The 14,384-nt window shown below is 40.2% G+C and overlaps 1 protein-coding gene across 3 annotated transcripts in view; it reads right to left on the bottom strand.

Moving 5' to 3' along the window:
• Positions 1-6,559, bottom strand: part of RNF2 (ring finger protein 2) — a 48,643-nt gene extending 42,084 nt beyond the window's left edge. Inside the window, exon 1 of one of the 3 annotated variants that reach the window (XM_047839969.1) lies at positions 6,479-6,559. The gene's annotated coding sequence lies outside the window, so the exon portion shown is untranslated. Of the gene's footprint in view, positions 1-4,929; positions 5,112-5,886; positions 6,168-6,478 lie in introns of those variants that run through there. The other 2 variants (XM_047839967.1, XM_047839968.1) reach the window with 2 other exon arrangements.
• Between the last annotated feature and the right edge of the window lie 7,825 nt (positions 6,560-14,384).

Genomic DNA, 14,384 nt, shown 5'->3' on the forward strand with positions numbered 1-14,384 from the left:
GAAAAACAGAGACAGAATGGATAATTAAAAAGAACAGTGTAAAGAGACACTGTATGATATTCTTATTTTTAGGAAATAAAATGAGGGGCTTCTGTCTTTTCTTTCCCCCAGAAGTAACTGTGAGACTTCAGAACATTAGGCTATATAATAATAAAAGAGGTAGAAGAGGATTTTACTTAGCCGCTAAATGAATCCCTGCCAAAATTTCTGGCTCTGGAACAAAAAACCCAGTCATATTTCTAGATCAGCTGCTGGTACCATACAGTTTAAGTTAACCGATTAAACTTTCAATTCTCACATCTGTAAAATCAAACAACACTACTTAAACTATTTTCTTTTTTAAGGTTTATTTATTTATTTTGAAAGAGAGGGAGGGAGAGGCAGACAGAGAGGGAGAGAAGAAATCCCAAGCAGGTTCCGCACTCTCAGCGTGAAGCCCAATGCAGGGCTTGAACCAAAGAACCAGGAGGTCATGACCTGAGCCGAAATCAAGATCCAGACACTCAACTGAGCCGCCCAGGCACCCCAACGTAAACTATTTTCTAATGACCTTGGAAGAAGGAACAATGCTTGCAAAAGTAATGAACATTTTAATTCCCATTATCCACTGCAAAAATAAATATTTCTCAAACATTTTATATATTCACAGTACTAGGCTAGGCTAAAAGTGCAGAGAAAGTAATGGTTTTTACAACCTAAATCAATAAGGCACAGAGATACGCTTAACTAATAATTATGATTACATAACAAAATTGAGGCATCTCAGAGAAACAGCTTTCATAGGAGTTGAGCTAAACACAGCAGAGAATGAAGCTGGATTCGATCAAGATACAAAATAAAAATAGTCATTAAGTTTAGCCAGGCAGAGAAAAGGCAAGTAGGTTGCAACGTCCTTTGGGTTCCCAAAGCACATCACTCATCTGTTATTGGACTTAACACACTGTAAGATGGTTTATTTGTCATCCTCACTTAGATCGTAAATTCCTCTATGACCGAGACCTTGTTCAATTCGTTTTTCTATCCCTATCCCTAGCATAGGGTCTGGCACACAGAAGATAGCCAACACATTTTTTTTTGAACAGGCAAGGACAAGATTCCCTATTTAAACTACTGTATTTTAACCTACACTAATCTGTGCAGATCATTTACTCATTGTTTTTCAACTCCAAAACCACCATTTTAGACTCTGCTCTATGGTGACAAGGCTAGGACTGTACAACTGTATCTCAGGACTCTTCTGCCAGCTCTTCCAAGGAGCTCCCTGTTAGACTTTGACAGTGGAGGTAGTAAACAGAGGCTGGAAAGCAGGAAGAGGACTTCCTTTCAGTTCCTGGCAGCAGCAACTGATTCCAGACTCCAGCTTCTTTGGGTACTTTTGGGTACTTCCAGAACCTGATCAGCAGCTGAACAAAGATGACCTCCTCAAAGGTTCAGAACCAGACCAATGGAATCTGCTTTCTGAGCTCTTAAATCAATTATATTGTACTGTTCTCTTTTGCTCTTACAACCATCTAACCAACTCCCTATATTATATCACCTCTGTTGAAATCCTTATTGAAGTCTGTTTTTTCTACCCAGGACTAATATATTGTCAAACATAGTGATTCCAACTGCTCTCCTTTGAGAGATCTTACTGCTTCACTGAAAGGGAAAAGTAAAGAAAATTGGGTGTTATTCCGAGAGATAAAATCTGTTCTAGATTCTATAATAGATAACTCAAAACCCTTTAAATTTGTTGAGGGTGGGGCGCCTAGTTGGCTCAGTCGGTAGAGCATGCGATTCTTGATCTCAGGTTGTGAGTTCCAGCCCCACGTTAGGTAGGCATAGAGATTACTTAAAATCTTTTTTTAAAAAATTGTTGAGTTGCAGCATAAAAATTGTTATCTTTTGTGATTTAAACTATCCAACTTGGAGGGGTGCCTGGGTGGCTCAGTCAGTTGAACATCTGACTTCAGTTCAGGTCATGATCTCAAAGCTCAGCTCAGGAGTTCGAGCCCCGCCTCAGGCTCTTTGCTGACAGCTCAGAGCCCGGAGCCTGCTTTGGATTCTGTGTCCCCGCAACCCCCCCCCCCCAATCTGTCTCTCTCTCTCTCTCACAAAAATAAACATTAAAAAAATTTTAAATTAACATGGAAAGAAAAAAGAGAGAAAATGAGAAATATTTAAACAGTGCAGGCTATTCCAAGCACACACAATCACCTTTTATTAGAGCACATATCCTAGGGAAAATGTGAGATGGTAGAGCTGTTCTGCTGTTCTTCAAAGGTCTCAGCTCCCACAAGCCTCTCCTCATAAAAGCATAATACCATGCTGAATGTGATTCTTACAGTAAATAAATACATTTGGGAGCACCTGGCTGGCTCAAGTAATGGAGCATGCAACTCCTGATCTCAGGGTCATGAGTTCAAGCCCCACATTGGGCAGAGTTTACTTAAAAAACAAGTAAAATATTTTTTAAAATAAATAAATACATGTTTTTGCTGTTGTTCAACATGGCTCCTAAAGGCAACTTTATCCAGTGTTCAACAAAAGAAACAGCAATCTGTTCTAAATACTAAAGCTGAGCTGAATGTATTGGTACAGCATTCTCCCTTCCCTACGGATCTTCAAGCATCATTGTTTTTTTTTTTTTAACCACATGTGACTTTCATTTTATGCATAGACTTTAGAATCTAACCTCTTCATAAAATACAACTCTACAGTGGAAACAAAAAAAAATCTCCCTTGAAGGAGGGTCCATAATCAACACATCTGTTGAAAATAAATGACCAAAATGCTTTGATAAGCTTTCATATGGTCTGTTACTTCACTTAATAAAATGTCATTAGACAATTTAACCTGAGGTTAATTTCAAAAATGTTTTATTAGTGTACTTATTTTTTTCAATTATGACAAAATGGCAGATATGTAGAAGCAGCAAACATGTTGTTACTCCATCTCTAAATGAAATGGGAGAAAGCAAATTCAAGCAACAGCACTCTTTCTCGGATTTTAGCCACGCATACATCGCTGCTGAGCTTTCAACATGAGTATGCTTAGGCCCAGACAAACTATACTAGTCCACTTCAGGTGCCTAACATCTATAAAACAAAACAGAAGTGAAAAGAATTTTAAACTTAAAAGTCCATGGCCAGTTCCACAGAGTATAAAACTGGATAGCAGACCACCTCCCCCCCCTTACCATCTACATCTATAAAGTCAGTTATATTCATTACCCACCTCCTGCTACAAACATACTAACACCAGCTTCTACTTAAGTGCCAAGAGTCCGATTACCACAGTCAGTATGTCCATGTAAAATCAACCAAAATGTATTCCTTACAACAAGAAACACCAAAGGACCCATTTGACACATTAGGTGGAAGACTACAGGGTGGGGATAAAAGAATACTTTGACCTACAGAGAGGGAATGGAAAGGGCAAATATTATTGTACCTCTTTGTACCCCCAAATTATAGGGGGATCTACTCAGTCAGATGCAAATAAATATTCAACAAGTTACTACGATAACTAAGATTTCAGAGAAATGGAAAAAAATGAGGAAATTAAATAACTGGTGTCTAAGGACAATGTCTTCACATCATATGTAATAAACAACACTAATTAATCAAGTGTAGATCTGTATGTGGGCAGAATGTGCATAATTTCACAGTATTTTTCCTTTTTTAAAAATGGCAAACTCTGATGTATTTAGTTTCTCCAGATTTAATAAATGAGTTGCTACAAAATTATGAGGTACTTTAAGTCATACTAAAAATGTGTCCATAACTTTAATAAAGTGCATTTTAATATTAACTCACTTCTCTTGCTGGAAGGAATTATGCTTCTTTGATAATGTATAGAAACTGTCACTAAAACATATATTATTCATCAGACACACATCACCTTTACTCCAAAGACCGCATAATATAAACACAAATCATGAATAAATCAGATTAAAGAGATAGACCTGACACTACACACTGAAGGTCAGTAATGGAAAAATGAAATTCCTAAGATGTTTGCTGACCTGCTATACACAGTATTTATGTCCACAAAAACCTGGGAGCTAGCTGTCTGGGTATTCAATACAGGCAGAGAGAAACTCAAAATTCTCAGAATGTCTCAGTATTTTCAATGTCTGCATTGTTCACATAATGTTAATGGCTCTAATTTGAAATTTTTCTGTGTAGCACATTTGAGGACCACCAGCATATTTTTAAATACTCAGACTAGCCTACTGAGGCAGTTTTCCTTCATAAAATTCTCCATTTCACTCTCACACCTACTATAATTAACCTCAAATGTGGATTCCACAAGCGTACCTGAAGGAAACCACTCAAAACCTCAGAAAAAGTGAGGGGCCATATTTGCTGTGCTATCTCTGGAAAATGGAGTCTTATGTAACTACCCACTATTTTACAAAAAAGCACGTTAAATGTACAATCAAGATTTAAAAGATACCTGTTGCCTGTGACAAACAAGTTTCAGGGTGAAAAAGGAATAACCAAAAGTCTTATTGCTTCCACTTAAATTCTTTGTAAATCAAGGGTCAAATATTCACTGTAAGAAGCTGGATCTGACATCAATCTAAGTTATTAAAAAATTCAACAATTATACCCTAATGCAAGTGGGGAAAGGAGATTATCTACCAATTACACTAAGTATTCCAGCTTACCGTCTTGGAACTCACCAAAAGTAGATTATGTAATGCAAATCACTCATATGTTAGTTTTAAACATAATTCTCAGTCTAAAACACTAAAGCCGTGTCTCACTTATTTTTAGTTTTTAAAAGTAAAGCGTATTACCAAAACACTGAATGCAAACCTATCCTTTTCATAGCAAACAAATTTCTTCACACACCTCAAGGAAACCTATCAATTTCAAACCATTTTATCCCTTAAAGGCACACGTTCTCTCAAACTTCTGACAGCCATGCAGTACATACCCAAAAAGGTTTGAAGGAGATAAGACTATAAAGCCATTATGGTCTTAACAGGCAAATAATCGGAATGAATCTCGAAGTTTGAAAGACGAATTTTTACTAACAGTATCTCTGGAAGGAAACAAGGCGGCTACTTCTATAGGAGGGTAAAGATCCTGACAACCGGCACTACCGCTCCCTGGCGACACCCGGTACCAAACATCTCAGCGTCAACGACAGGGTTCGAAACGCGAAGCTTCCATCAGAAACAAACCAAGACACCCCCTCCCCCCACGACTCTCCTCCCGGGCAACCTCGCGGTTTTAGAAAGCAGCAACAGATACTCCCGGGCAGGCAGGCGGCACTCCAGGAATGTTTTAACCGTGAGGGGGTCTCTCCGCAAGCCTACAAGATACCCCGACGCCGAGTAGCGCCTCCATACCCGAACCCCGACTCCAGCACCGCGGGGGAAAGGGGGTATTTTGCACAAAGCGCCCCTACCCCACCCCCACGGTGCAGACACATACCCCCGGCAGCGAGGGGGAAGCCCGGAGGAAAACCCCCACATTCCACGCCGCTGGCCTCCGAAGAGAGGCCCCCAGAGAGGATGGGGCCCCCGCCCCGGGAGACGAAGGGGCCGCACCGCAGCCCCGGCCTCCGCGCTGAGGAGCGGAGAGTGAGGGGCTCCCAGCGAAGGAAGGAATCCAATCCCCGAGCTTCGCCCACCGGGTCCTCCGCAAACCGGACCCACCACCTCCGCCGAGACCCTCGAAGAAACGGGAACAATGAGGAGCTGCCTCCCCCGCCATCCCCGCCCCGAGAGCGGCCGGGGGCGGCAACGACGCCATCTCCCCTCACACCCCCGCGGGCAACACACCCCCGGCCCCCGGGCCGCCGTCAGCCGCCCGCTGCCCGACCAAGCCGACGCGCGTCTCGGCCCGCCGTTCCCGCGCCCTTCGCCTCCCCGCCCGCCCCACTCACCGGCTCCTGCTCCAGCCCGGGACGCCGCTGGCCGCGGCCAGACCGAGACTCAGGTACAAGCCGCCGCGGCCGCCGGCGCCGCCGCACAATATGGCGAGCCTCGGCTTCCGCAATGGAGCTCGGGAAATACAACAGGGGCCGCTCAATATTCATGAGAGACTGAGGGGAAGCCGGCGCGGCCGGCGCTGCGGGGAGGGCGGGAAGGAGCGAGCGAGCAAGGGGGCGGAGGCGCGGGACGGGGGCGTGCACGGCGCGGGGAGGCCCGCGGTGCGAGGGGAGGGGGCGCCGCCGCGTGCTGGCCTGGAGGACGCGAGCCGCCCCTCCCAGAGCCGGCCGGCCCCGCCCCCCCGGCGCCCTCCGCGGGGTCGACGCAGCCCCCGGGCAACGCCCGGATGTCGACGGCGCCGCTTCGTCCTCGTCGTTCTGCCTCCTTGAGCTCTAGTGCCCCTGCCTCGGGCCACCCATTACACCTCCTTGGCCGGCTGCGGGGGTTGGAGCTCAGAGTTCTGCCCTGTGTGACTGCCTCCTGTTTTTACACCCATCCCTCCACCCGGTAGAAATCCTCATTAGGCATTCAACTCTAGAACTTCACCTGAACTTTGGCATCCTGTCTCCCCGTTTAACAAACACAAACCATCCTGGCCGAGTGAACCTACAAAATCTCATTATTCCAGGGAAAATGACCTTCTATTCTAGAATTATATTGTTGGACGTCTGTAAGCATTCTGATTGTTTTCATCAGCTCTATTAGACCTTGCTACTATTTTATTCCTACCTCCTTGGCCCCTTCCAGTATTCTCTTCTGAACTTGAAGATATAAGAATGGATTAAATAGATGTAATTATTTCCTGAAACACAACCAATTAGTCTACCAAAAAATTATATAAAATGCGAATAATCTATAAGCTGAAGAACAAGTGAGAGTTCCCTGACCTCAAGGTGTATCATTGGTGAGATGTCATGTTCTCTTGAAGATAACCAGCAATATCAGACAGATAGTAAATATGAAGGCATTTGTGGCATAAAGAAACGGACCACACTGGGAATTGGGGAAACTAAGTTTATAGCCTCCAATGTGTCTCTAACTATACGACATAAGTCAATTGCGTAACTTCTCTGGACTTAATTTCCTAAGGAACTAGGATTTGAGTAGGACTGTGGCAGTTTGGAACGGGTAGAAAAAGGACAGGTGCTAAAATAGTAAAGACAACACATTATGTATCCTAGCAAATCCATTAAAGTAAACGAGCAAAACAAGAGCAACTCATTACTCTTTTTCAGTGACTTGAAAACTTTCACCTATTATCTGTAGCTTTAAATAGGAAATTACCATTCTTTGGAGCCTGGCTGGTTCAGTTAGTAGAGCATGCAACTCTTGATCTTGGAGTTGTGAGTTCAAGCCCCATGTTGAGTGTGGAGCCCACTTAAAAGGGGGGAAAAAAATGACAATTCTCAAACTCTACAAAGCCCCTCAAGGTCAAAAAATCAAAATACAGACAGTCCAACTTACAGTTCCATATATGACTTTTCAACTTAAAAATGATTGCAAGTGTTACTATTCAGCAGAAACCATAATTCAGATTTTGAATTTTGATCTTTTCCTGGGCTAGCTATATGTGGTAGGATACTTTTGTGATGCTGGGCAGCAACAGTGAGCCACGACTTCCAGTCAGCCACTTGATCAGGGGGTAAACAGCTGATACTTTAACAATCGCTTTGTACCCATACACAACCATTCTATTTTTCACTTTCAGTACAATATTCAATTACATGAGATATTCAACACTTTATTATAACATATGCTTTGTGTTAGATGATTTTGCCCAACTGTAGCTAATGTAAGTGTTCTGAGCATGTCTAAGGTAGGCTAAGCTATGATGTTCAGTAGGTTAGGTGTATTACATGGATTTTTAACTTAAGATATTTTCAACTTCTGCTGGATCATCGGGACATAACCGTGTCTTAAGAAAGAACTATAATCAGAGACTGCTTCTGATTTTCCTTTCCTTTAAGGGTCTGCTTTCTAGAGATAGTGCAGTTGCAGAACCATCCCCCTTCTTTATTCATGACAACTGAATGTGTAGTTCAATTAAGGATGTTCATAATTCAGAACCTTTTGCTCCAGTTATGCCTGTGAAGATAATGATGTGTGGTTAGATTAAGAAATTCAATTGATGTTGCAAAAAGTGATCATTTGTAGAAAGCACAGGAACTTTATGGATGAAAGTTAAATATAGTACTTAAAAAAGATTCACAGGAGAATTAGTGGGAAAATGGGAAACTTATGGGATATCTGGATTAAATGTGATTAAAAAGCTAGACCTCAGGCTAGCATCCTTAATATGAAAGACACTACTGACAAATTAATGGAACTCATATTATCTCTTTTATCTCTTACTCAAAAACTTGGCATTGAGAGTACTATGGTCCTTTCCTGACTACATTAATCAGGAAAGATTATGTTATGGAATAGTAACAAAATTGCAAAATCTCCATGCCTTAACACAACAAAAATTTTATTGCTTTCTTCATGCTTCATGCTTCATATGGCTCAGACTCACTCTGTTTGAGTCACTCCAGGACCCAGATTGCAGAGGGTCCACCATCTTGTAGCTGTATCACCAAGATCACAGCAACTGAGTCTCTGTGGCAGAGGAGGTAACTGAAGAATCACAGCCTTAGATTGGGAAAAAAGCAAATTACTGATCTCATTTCACTGGCCAAAACTAGTTACATCGCCTCCCCCATCTGCAAAGAGACTGAGTCATTGAACCAGTGAGGAGAAGTAGGGATTTTGGTGAATAATACTAATGTCACCCACTCTGACCCCACCAGTGAGCTCCTGTATATTATGAAAAACTCCAAGAACTTTTATTCCATAACACTGGAAGTTGTGCTTTGAAAAGTAAACTCTCTGTACTTGTTAAGAATTGGCTATCATGTAAATAAATGGACTTTCCATTTACTTCCCCTTTGTTTTAATTGTTTATTAAATCAGGGGCGCCTGGGTGGCGCAGTCGGTTAAGCGTCCGACTTCAGCCAGGTCACGATCTCGCGGTCCGTGAGTTCGAGCCCTGCGTCAGGCTCTGGGCTGATGGCTCAGAGCCTGGAGCCTGTTTCCGATTCTGTGTCTCCCTCTCTCTCTGCCCCTCCCCCGTTCATGCTCTGTCTCTCTCTGTCCCAAAAATAAATGAACGTTGAAAAAAAAAATTTTTTTAATTGTTTATTAAATCAGTGTTAGCCTATCTATAGTGATTTGACATATCCAACCTGCATTCCTTTTGCTAACTTTTTGACCTGACATAAGGGATATTACCCTTAAAAAATGTTTCTACTAATACTCTGCTCCCATGTTAAATGAACTAGTTGGAAATGATAATCATATTTTGAATAGAAAACATTAAAGTAACACTACATAATACAAATATCATACTATAGGTAGATGACTGCATGCACTCTAGTTAAAAAGATTCTTTTTGGGGCATCTGGTTAGCTCAGTCAGTACACATGCAACTCTTGATATTGGGGGTGTCAGTTTGAGCCCCATGTTGGGAGTAGAGTTACTTAAAATGAAAGATTATTTTCCCTCTAAACTTAAGACCCTGTAAACCACATGGTGAATAGATCACAAAAAATCATGTCTGATCACAAAATTCATGGCTCTACTAGCTTTCTGCTATGGTAATTGTACAAAATTAGATTAGTTCAGCCCAGCCAACTTTTATGGAGCATGTACTGTGTGCCAAAACTTTTCCAAGTTTCTGGAATAAGGATATTAATGTGACTAGGTCATAAGTTCCTTGATAGCAGAAATCTTGTCTATCAGTGTCTATGTAGAGATTAGTGCAATGCTTAGCACATATATCAGATGCTCAATAAATAGGTGTTAAGAGAATGAAAGACTGGGAATCTTTGATCCCAGTGTGTATATGAAATAGCACAGTACCAAATGAGCTTGGTTTGCCTCACTTTTATCACTTAAGAGCAGAAATTTCTATTAAGATTGCAGTTAGTCCTTCCAGAGTCTTTCTCTATTTAGGCAGTGTGTTTTAAATGGAAATTTATGCTTGCCTATTCTATATACACCACATGGATATCTTTTCTAGCTGTTCTCCAAATATCAAATTGTTATCTGCTCTTCTGAAATGAAAGATTTCAGGACACCAATAGCCTGTTAATAATAAGCTATGTTTGTGTCACAGTTTATATAACACATTTATATTAATTATTTCACTGAATCTTCAGATCAGTCCTCCAAGGTATTATTCCTAATTTACAGACAAGGAAAATGTGACTTCTGTAGTTAACTAGCTTTCCCAAACATTGAGCTCATAAGTGGAAGAGCAGAGGCTCAAAGCCAGGTCATCTGAATTCAAGTCCAAGGATATTTTCCTTTATGCCACATGTGCCTTCCCACTTAATGCTGCATAGACAGCTCCAGCATTTTCTTCTTTCTAATGGGTAAGCAGCATATAAAAAAAAACATCTCCAGAGCTTTCTTTCAACACTAGTATTCCAATCCTAAGTGTGGTCTTTTTAAGAAATTAGAGATGATGCTAAATGTAACAGTATATAAACCTGATCCATTGACAGAAAGCCAGCAGGTCTTGTTTTTGTTTTCTTAGAAAACTTGCTTTAAGGAAACAAAATTAAAAGTTAGGTTAGAAGACAGAAATAGCTTGGGATTTAATCACTATATATATATGTATATGTATATAATACCATTGTCAAAATATATCTTCTACCAAAATCTTTATTTGCCATCTTTTGGATGTGTTGTGCTTTCTTTAAAAGGGTCAACTTTAGTAGAGATGTTGCAGAAAGTCCTAAAGAGACCTATAATTCAAGGTGGCTTCAGGAAGCAAGCAACTCAAGATTTACAGCCTCTTCAGCTGAAAAAATATAGCTCTAGCCACAGGCCTTAGTGAAGTTTTATTTGTATTTCAACATAGCGTATTTCTTTTTGTGATGCTTCACTTGGCGTTTTAGTTCAATGTTCCTTTTTATATTCTCAAGACAACCAAGATAATTGGTGCTACCCTTAACTGTTCAACTTGAAGGAGTTAAACAGATTAAATGAGATGGGCTAGTGAGACTTTTGGGAAGAACTAAACAATATTACTATTTCCCTCCTATGGAGAGTTGGAATGTATTTTATGTGTCCCAGATGTGGCCACATTCTGCCTAACATCTGTTAGTGCATTTTATTAAAATAATGAACTAGCATGTGTTTGAAAAGTCAAAAGAATGAATAAAGTTTTCATTCTGATGCAGCACAAATAGCCAACTGTTTCTTTGTAGTGAATAATAGAGCATATAAATGGGAGATTTTACTGTGATATCCAACTTCAAATATAAATTGAAATATGATTTAATAATTACTGGTTCAAGTTTTCTAGTATGAAAAAATATTTATTCCATTCAAATAAACCATATAAGTTTTTTTCCTTTCAAAATGTTTACTGCAAGGGAAGAGATTTATGCCTTGGCACTGATATAGGAACACCAAGAATCATCCTGGAAACTAGCAAGGAATAGATAATTAAGATTGAAACTCAGAACTAAAATGGAGATTTATCTGGAAGAGAAGTCTGGAAAATCTTTGTGGGGATGTACAGTAGAAGAGTGCAAAATATTTAAGTCAAATTACAGCTTACTCCAACCGCCTTTCTGGACATTTTAAATTTTTCCACTTAAAACAAGCATGGTTCTAGAATTGTTTTTTGTAGGGTGAGAGAGTGGACGGTAAAGACATCTTTAGCTAACACATTTCTTGGAAATGTTTTTAGTAAAGAATTTAAAAGAACTGCCAAGTCCCACCCATACAAAGAAAATTTTATTTTATTTTAGACTACATCAAGATCTGGAAACCCCTGCAGTATCCATCTGCTGAGTCATTAGCATTTTATACTCTACAGAAGCAAGCCATATTTAAATGTACATTGAATTAGATACTAAAGTAGGTTTTAATTCAGGTAAATCTGAAAACGATTCTGGTCAACCCAGAATAATGAAGTTTTATGTGTTACATCCAGGAAGAGATATTTTCTAAGGATTTTAATCTGTCTATAGAAAAGTTTTATCATTTTTTAAATAAACACATTTCACAGACCATGCTTATAAGATCAGAATTGACTGTTCTCCCCTAAGAATTATGAAGTCTGTCACATATGAAGTAAGATGGCATAGAGGTGGCTGCAAAAGAACCTTTTTTTTTTAAGCTTATTTATTTTTGGCTTAAGTTTCCTAGTATGAAAAATGTTTATCCATTCAAATAAACTTTGTATGTTTTTTCCTTTCAAAATGTTTACTGCAAGGGAAGAGATTATGCCTTGGAACTGATGTATTTTTGAGAGAGAGAAAAAGCACGAGTGCAGGAGAGGCAGACAGAAAGGGAGAGCGAGTCACAAGCAGGCTCTGTTTATAGCGCAGAGCCCAACACAGGGCTCAATCCCATGAACCATGAGATCACGACCTGAGCAGAAATCAAGAGTCAGATGCTCAACCTACTGAGCCACCCAGGCGTCCCTGCAAAAGAACCTTCTTGTCATAGTATCCTGTTAAGGATATATGGGTGACCAAACTTGCCCTAGTGTGTCCCTCTCCAACATTTACTCCTCTGTTCTAATTAGTTCTTGTTTTAAGACACTATTGATGTTCTTAGTGTATTGGCAATTCCTTGATTTCTTGACATTTACATATCCTTGGAGCCTCTAGTCTTCACTCTTGAATTTGATTATTCAAGAGTGTCCTGGTTTAACCCTTTCCTAAAATATAAAGGATGACTGTGGGCCTGACCTCAACACAGCTGTCCCTTCTTCCACATGATCCAGTTCTCAGCTATTTGCCAATCTATTCATTTCCTGACTTGCTATTTAATTAGGCTTGACCATATTCTTATCCCAGCCTTTAGCTTGGGGCTTGACACATAGTGAATGAAAACTGCATTACAAGAAGATGTCAAATGTAACCTGTAAACACTGTGGCATTCATGGTACAGAAAAAGACCCACCTCTATCAACAAATGTGGAAAATTCAGAGCTCTTTAGTACAAAAGAATAGAGAAGCAATGAGGTTGCTACCTCTGGTATTGAATAGTCCAGGAACGATCTTGGATCAGGAGAACCCATGTTAGGAATGTCATGCGATATTGTTGCAGCTATCATCCCCCTACAAAATAATGACCAACAGGAAAGTTTGTTGTGGTGGACTTTCAAGTAGAACCGTATTTGGATGTTGATTTTGTGGGATTTAAAAACAATTGTTTTGGGGCGCCTGGGTGGCGCAGTCGGTTAGGCGTCCGACTTCAGCCAGGTCACGATCTCGCGGTCCGTGAGTTCGAGCCCCGCGTCGGGCTCTGGGCTGATGGCTCAGAGCCTGGAGCCTGTTTCCGATTCTGTGTCTCCCTCTCTCTCTGCCCCTCGCCCGTTCATGCTCTGTCTCTCTCTGTCCCAAAAATAAAAATAAACGTTGAAAAAAAAATTAAAAAAAAAATAAAAACAATTGTTTCAAATTTATTTTAGAGAGAGAGAGCGCATGAGCAGGGGAGAGAGGTGGGGGGTTGGGAGGGGGGAGAATCTCAAGCAACCTCCCTGCTCAGCACAGAGTCTGACACAGGGCTGGATCCCACAACCCTGGGATCGTACCTGAGCCAAAATCAAGAGTCAGACGTTCAACAGGCTGAGCCACCCAGGTGCCCCTTGGATGTTGATTTTGAAGAGTCCTGTCAAAACACAGTAATGTTTCATACCAAGAGTAAAAGTTTAATATACGTTAGTCCTAATATTCCAAATGGAACTTGAAATTTGATTAGTTCTCAAATCACATTGAGCATCTTTCTCCTCCATTCACTTGCCTAAATTAGTTGTATGCAAATATGTCCCCCTTACCCACCCACCAGAGTGAAAGTAGCATGAGGGCACAATGTCATTATTCATGTTTCAACACCAGTCATTATTCATCTGTAAACAGGCCTCAGTACTTGACAAAATTTAATGTATAAGCATTAAACATATATATATATATATGTATGTATGTATATACACATGCCTTGTCCTTAAGATACATCTGGCATGCCTTTAAGTAATGAAAATAACTACAATTTTTAAAAAGAGGTCACTAAAAATACTTGATTTGTATATTTTACAAATAGTGTTTAATCATTGCAACAATATTTAGAAAAGGAAAATTTGAACAGGTATATTTTCTACCTCCCATATTCCCACAATCATAATACTAATTGTTGGCCTGTGTTTATGAACACAGATATCACATACATTAATGATGTGCATGAAAAATGACACAACCTCCTAAGAGGGCAAAAATTTTAATGTGTATGTCTTTCAGCCTAAGAAATCCAGTTCCAGGAATATATCTTATGGAAGTACACACACAAGTGTGCCAAGAAATATATACATGGATGTTAATTTTTACATTGCTTGTGTTTGTAAAAACCTGGATATAATTCACATTTTTGGCTAAATAAATTTTAGTATTCT

Source organism: Prionailurus viverrinus, chromosome F1, assembly GCF_022837055.1.
Source record: "Prionailurus viverrinus isolate Anna chromosome F1, UM_Priviv_1.0, whole genome shotgun sequence".
NCBI lineage: Eukaryota > Metazoa > Chordata > Mammalia > Carnivora > Felidae > Prionailurus > Prionailurus viverrinus.